Source organism: Triticum urartu, chromosome 3 (genome assembly GCF_003073215.2).
Source record: "Triticum urartu cultivar G1812 chromosome 3, Tu2.1, whole genome shotgun sequence".
In the NCBI taxonomy this organism is placed as follows: Eukaryota; Viridiplantae; Streptophyta; class Magnoliopsida; order Poales; family Poaceae; genus Triticum; species Triticum urartu.
This window is the reverse complement of record NC_053024.1, coordinates 521939595-521946579: the sequence shown is the minus strand read 5'-3', so window position 1 is coordinate 521946579 and position 6985 is coordinate 521939595. Positions and strand designations below refer to the sequence as shown.

The following is a 6985-nucleotide window of genomic DNA, read 5'->3' as shown; positions in this document are numbered from 1 at the left end:
ATTTGTTACCACCGTCTTTGATTTTTGCTACCACCTTATTTTTTGATTTTTTTGCTGGATGTATCTGGAACCACTTCAATTTTTTTTGTTACCACCACCTTTGTTTTGTGCTACCACCGTCTTCGTTTTTTGCTATCACCGTATTTGAATCTTTGCCAGATCCATCTTTTTTCCTAGAACCACTTCAAATTTGTTACCATCGTCTTTTTGTTTGCTACCACTATATCTGATTTTTGCTACCATCCCTTCTGATTTTTCTGTTGGAACCAACGAATTTATTTTGTTGTAACCAGCAAATTTGTTGCTACCACGTCGTGTGCAAACCGCTACAACGATTAATTTCAAAGAAAAGGCTGCAAACCGGAGGCCAATTTTTTGCTGGAACCGACGCTACAAATTGCTGCGTTGGGGGTGGACCAGTGAGCACTGGTGCTACAACCGGCAATCGGCTCCGGCGTGCGCGCCGACGAGCAGCTCCGACGTGCGCGCCGACGAGCGGCTCCGCGAGCTGCTAGCGAGGGCGGTCAGAGGACACGGAGTTGTACATGAACAAGGGTTTTTTTTCTCTGGATCTGACGGTTACATCTGGCTGTATCCAACGCTAGGGCGTTGACCGGCCGAAAATTTCGGCCGGTACGCCGGCGCGTAGTAGTCGCCAGATAGATAGGAAGTATTTTCGGCCAGTGCGCCGGCACGTAGTAGTCGCTAGATAGATAGGAAGTTTAAAAGAAAAGAAAAAACATATGAAGACATTTCACCTTGCCACCTACATCTTGACGGTGGAACGACCGGAGAATTCTCTCCAAAACCCTTGTGCTCGTCGACTCGTCGTCTCGTCCGTGCTCACCTCTTCGTTCCTCTCCATCTCCCCACCGGCCACCGCCATGCCTTTCGATTTCCCATGGCTCAACAAAGCCGCCTCCACCTCGACCCCAAACCCTAGCCTGAGCAAGCCCAACAATCCAAACCCCTTCCTCCCCATCCAGACCCACCTCACCTCCTTCCTCTCCTCCCTCCCCCTCCCACGGGCCATTGCGCCGCCATGGGCTCGCATCCCCTCCCCATCTTCGTCGGCGGCGCTGCAGTCGCAGAGATCGAGGGCCGGCTCGCCGGGGTGCCCGTGTACGCTCTCGCTAACTCCGCCCAGGAATTCATGCTTGTGTCGAAAACCCACGGGGGCGGGGATGTGGGCGGAAGCGCGAGGCGTCCACCAGCGCTCGGGATGCTCTGCTTCCGGAGGGAGGACGCCGATATGCTCCTCGCACAAATGGACGACGATATGCGCGCTGGCTCCACCGTGGTACCTGTTGCGCTCAACAAGGTCAGGTGCTTGCATTTGGTTTCCATAGGTTTTGCTCGACGGAATCCTCGAATGCGATGCTCTAATGGTGTGTTTTCTAAGTAGCCTTGGCGCTGTAATCATCCTGTATGTCCAGCGACTAGCGTGCCAATTAAATTTGTAACAGTGATCGTGTCTCATGGAAGTCATGGCAGGGTGCGAATTTGATATATCTAAAATGGGGATTCATCTGTCATTTGGTCAGGGCATCACTTCCATCTGTTCACTTAAAGCTGCCTGATCGTTTGATGCCATGCTCCAAGCCTTAAGTGGGAGTATATTTCTTGGAAATCACTAGTCATGTATATCTTAAGGGCCTTGTTGTGGGTGGCATTCATGAATTAGTTTTTCTGAAAGATTTTTAATTAGTAGTTAAGGTCCTGACTCAAGTTGATTACTTGTATTTAAGCGAGTTCGCATTTCATATGAAATACTGGATTTGCAAAATTTATAAATGTTTCTAGTTTAGAAGATGCTACTTGTTTACTAGAAAGCCCATTCAGGTGTCATTAGTGTTCATTTATCTTTTGGAAATTATGTACTCCTGCTTCTGCGTTGTCACTTGTTTTCTATGTGTACCTATTTTTGGAGCATCTTATTTACATATGATATGATTTTGTTTTCAGGTTATCCAACTGAAGTCTGATGGTGTGGCATTTAGATTTCTTCCTGATCCTTCTCAGGTGGCTAATGCAATTAAGGTAACATTTGTTCGAAATAGATGGTAGTGCATGTGATTTATTAGCAAATTTGATCTTCTTATTGATTTTACCGGATCATATTATATACTCCCCTTATGTGATATTGTGAAATGTTGGTTGACCCAAGATGATATTCTTGGTGGAGTTTTAGAAAATTGCAACCGGTATTATTTTGGTCACATGATCTTGTTGTGATTATACATAAATACTTGGCCTTGTTGTTTTAACTTTTTATTTATGTATATACTCATTGGAAAGAAAAACAACCATCTGTGCTTCCATTTTTCATTGCATCCAATTATTCACTGTAGCACAAGATATGCTTCAGTGCTCCAATTTAACAATTTCTTTGAGAATTTAAGTGCGCCAAGATGCCATATAAACCCATCTAAACACTTCACCTTTGCCCCTCTTAATCGGTTTTCTATAAGATATCGAGAGCACATATCCGCATAATTCCCTGGGATACCTGGTAGACCTGTCACTTTAGTTGTTTTGCAATGTTCAAATGGGGAAGGGGCTTGGTCCTTATATTCAGCTGAGTATCTGTACCGCAAGACTAACTTTTTGTTGGGAAAACTTTGTTTACTTGCTCTAGTTATTATCCGACAGATCAAATCCATAGCATTTCCGGCACGGCTAAGTTAACTATCTGGGTGAAAACGGTATGTTTACATGTTCAATGTTCGGTACTGATTTCGGGATCCAGCAACTTATCCGTGACCTTGACTAATTTCCATGTGCTTTACTGGGTGGTTGATAGCCAGTTTCTCAACTAACAAAATGACAACGGATTTCATAGATTTCTAGACAACATTGTGAGACCATGTGACTGACAAGGCATGTTCTGTCGTTCATTCCATCTCTGCTGCTTGCCTGCTTTACGCCTCCATTGTTTCTTTCCTTGTTTTGTGCAAGTGCTACCAGACTTATGTGACAATAAGTAGCATAAAAGATAGAGGCCTTATTGGAAATAATAACATTTCATCAGTTAGTGAGAATTGTGGAGCCATTGTGAAGTAAGGTGTGTTCATTTTGCATCTCCTTCTTAAAGGAATTGAACCTCTTTGTTGTCCTATTTTTTTATCTCTAATTGGAGACTACATGCACTGGTGCACTTTTTTTTTGTAACGCATTTGGGCTGATATATTTTGATTCACACTCGCATTTTGGAGCGTTTATATTGTGATGATAGTTAACCACTCATGCAATAACTTAACAGTTTAGCATTTTTATCTTGCAGTTGATGCAAGATGGAGGGGAATTTATGAATGAGGGGTTTCCAGGAGTTCCTGTTTTCCAGGTTTGAATATCCTCATCTATTTTTATAGTTTTGAATTCATGTACATGGTAGAATTTGTTGAGTAGTATCAAAGTAAGAGAACCACAGACCAAGGATGAACAAAATCAAAGTACTGTGTTTATTGATTCTTGTATCTTCTTAGGTGCACACATGCATGTTGAGATTTAATCGCAGTATTTTTTTTACCAAAAAACAGCCAACAATATTTGGGTTTAGTCATTGTTTTTTTTTGAAAAGAGGCAAAAGATTTGCCTCGTTCATTAAATAAGAAGAGCAATAGAGTTTAGTCTGCGTTACAACACGAACAGTGCCACAACAACTCGAAACAACAGTTAGACACTACTCTCGCTGTATCATTTGACCCAATTTTGTAGCACCTGCGGTGATCCAGAGCTTGGCCTCCTTGATATTGGCGAGAAGCACCGTCGTGGAGCACTCTTCTTGACGGAACACACATGCATTCCTCTCGCTCCAAATGGTCCAGACGACGAGCATGGTGAGCGAGGCCATCGCTTTCCTATTGGGGATCGAATTGTCAGAGAGGCCCACCCACGAATCTTTGATGGAGCCCGATAGGTGCCACAAGGAAGTATCGATGTGTACAAGTTGGAGCGAGTCTTTGAGCAATCCCCATAGCCGGATGGAGAAGCGGCATTTGTAGAAGAGGTGGTCCATAGACTCTTGCACCCGCTTGCAAAGAGGGCAGAGGCCACGGTTAGGCCATCCACGCTTCTCCAATCTGTCCGTCGTCGATACCCTGTTTTGAATAGCCAACCAAGCGAAGAACTTTACCTTGGGTGGTGCCCAAGCCTTCCACACAGTGTATCCCATTGGGGATTGAATAGTACCATGGAATTACGCTTTATAAGCCGACTTGGCCGTATATTGCCTGCTAGGCTGCTAGCAGTGTGTTTCCAGACAATCTCATCCTCGGCATTGTCGTCAAGATGGAATCTACGGATAGTTGTCCAAAGGGTCACAAACTCACGTAAGTGATTCAGCGAAAAGGATGATGAGATGCTAATCTTGGAGACCCAAGCATCGTTGTTAAGAGCTTCACACACCTTCCAGTTTTTTCTTTTACTCCCTCCGTCCGGGTTTATTAGGCCCATAAGCCAAATTGCTAAGACCAAGAAGATGCACGCAACTAGAGATTTGGAAAATAAATCAACTTAATTTACTCCAGAAGCACCCTATTAACTAGGCCTAGTAACTAACCAGACGCATGCAATGGACGGCGTGCGCATACATCGTGCATGCATGGCCAATCAGCCAAGTCCATGCGCCAGCTCCAATGCAGCAACGCAAAAGAAGGGAGAGATTCTTCGGAAAAAACAAGTAGTTACTGCAGGGGGCCTTATAAACAGGGACAGACATGGATGGCTTAAAGGCCCAATAAACCCGGACGGAGGTAGTAGATGCCTTGTAGATGAGAGGCGCAATGTCCTTTGGCTTGCGGTCATGCACCCATGGCTTATACCAGAAAGGCATCCTTGCGCAATTACCTACGAAGATGGCCGATGAGGCATAGAACAAGGTGGAGTCCAACTCATCGCAAGGGTTTCCCATGCCCACCCAAAGCTTGGTTGGGTCTTTCCATACAAACCACAACCACCGCGGTCGAAGAGCCTGAGCAAACTCCGTGTTTAGCACACCAAGGCCACCAAAGTCCTTAGGCTGGTATACCGCATTCCAATTCACCTTGCACTTAGCACCGGTGGTTTTGTTCGTGCCCTCCAAAGAAAGGCTCTCTCAATTTTGTTCATGTTGTGCAACGTGGACGGGGGAAAGATGAGCGGTGTGATGGAGAAGATGAGTTGCGAAGAGAGCACCTACTTCACCAGGGCACAACGACCAATAGCAGTGATGTTTTGCCCATCCCAAGTGGTCAACTTGGAAGCCGCCTTGTCTTCCAGGTATTGAAAATCACCTTTCTTAGCTGCCACACCGAAAGAGGCAGCCCCAAGTATTTCAAAGGGAAAGAAGCCCGAGGCGTGGGTAGGGCGTGGAGGATGCTTGCCAAGTTGATGTGCCCTCAACGAATAGGAACCACTGAGCTCTTCTGGAAGTTTGTGGATATGTCAGTGACATTGCCCAATAAATGCAAGATTCTTTGTGCCCCTTGCGCCATCATACTCCACAGTCCCCCACCATCATCAGCACATTTATGTGCCACCATGTCACCACCATCTTGACTATGTCGTCCTATTTAAACTGCGCGATCAACTACTACATTTTATAGCATCACTCGGTAAAGAAGCTAGTTAATGCTCAATACTGTCTTGCTTCATATTAACTCCTTTCTCGTAAGAATTCCATCTTTAAGACAATTGACCTACTCGCTGACCTGCTTTTCAGTCAAGGAGCCTTGTTCTAAGGAATGATAACAAGAGATATCGGCCAGTTTTCTTTAGAAAGGTCAGGATTATCATATTCTCCTTCGTACACCTGATTATCATATTTTCTTACTTTAGTTTTTTATACTTGTCTAGGAGGACTTAGACAAGTCACTGCACCGAGCATCTAGTGACCAGCAAAAGCCTATCCCTGCTGTTAGGATTGGTGACACACAGGTGCCACATTTATTTGTTTGTTTGTTATGAATGACAATTTTGACTTCACATTTGTTGGCTCACTCTCTTTTCCAGGTTTCTTCTTTGGAGGATATCATCACATCAATGAAGGTACACAAATACCGTAACATTGTTTCAGCATATTGTTGAATTAACCATATCCTTGTTTAGATGGAAGGGGCATGACAAATACTGTAGTTAGAGACTGGAACATAGTTTTAGACTATAGTATAGGCATGAAATTAACATGAAGTTTTTGTAATTATATGTGATCACATTGCTAGACTAGTTTTGTGACATCAGTGGACCGTTTCCTCATCTCATATCATTACTGTGCCTTTTTTCCTCCAGAATCTTGCATATGGAAGCTGTTTAATGCTTCACTTATGAATCTTTGCATGGACTTCATCAAACCTCGTTTCATTTGATTCCCTACTTCCCTTAGATGTCATATTATAACCTTACCAAAATCAGTGGTATATGCTTGCAGGATAGCTCCTCGAAATGGGATGATGCCGTTTTTATTCCTCCAGGTTTCGACATCGCTATTGGCTCAGAGCCATCACACCTCAACAAGTAGATATTTCTGTACATTGAGGGTGGTCAGCTGGTATTGTCTCTGAAAATAGTTGAACATGGATATGGTAGATTGATAGTATATATGTTCATGCCCTTTACACCATGACCTGATGTGTGACTCATTTTCAAGGTTGTCATTCCCTGCGTTAGCAATACGTTCGGCAAAGTAGACCGGAAGGTGAACAAACCTCATCGAAAGTAGACCAGAAAGTAAATCGATCGTCATACCTTGTTTCTTCTATGCATAATATCGAAATTATGCATGTACTGTGCGTCGCTCACGAGTTTGGCGTCAGCAACTTTGCAGAGGCAATGTTTCCCATGTGTTCACCGTGAATGATGTGAATGGATCTAACTAGGCCAGTTGCACAAGACTCCTTTGTGCAGTCAATTTAATACTCCCTCCGATCCATGTTGTACTAAATCAGCAACAATTGACAATTAATATGGATAGAAGTGAAAATCCATGTCTGCACCCGTGCTGATGGAA

At 44.0% G+C, this 6985-nt stretch overlaps 1 pseudogene; it reads left to right on the top strand.

Annotated features, from left to right (window-relative positions):
- Positions 1–788: 788 nt before the first annotated feature.
- LOC125544771 lies at positions 789–6598 on the top strand (annotated as a pseudogene).
- The last annotated feature ends 387 nt before the right edge of the window (positions 6599–6985 follow it).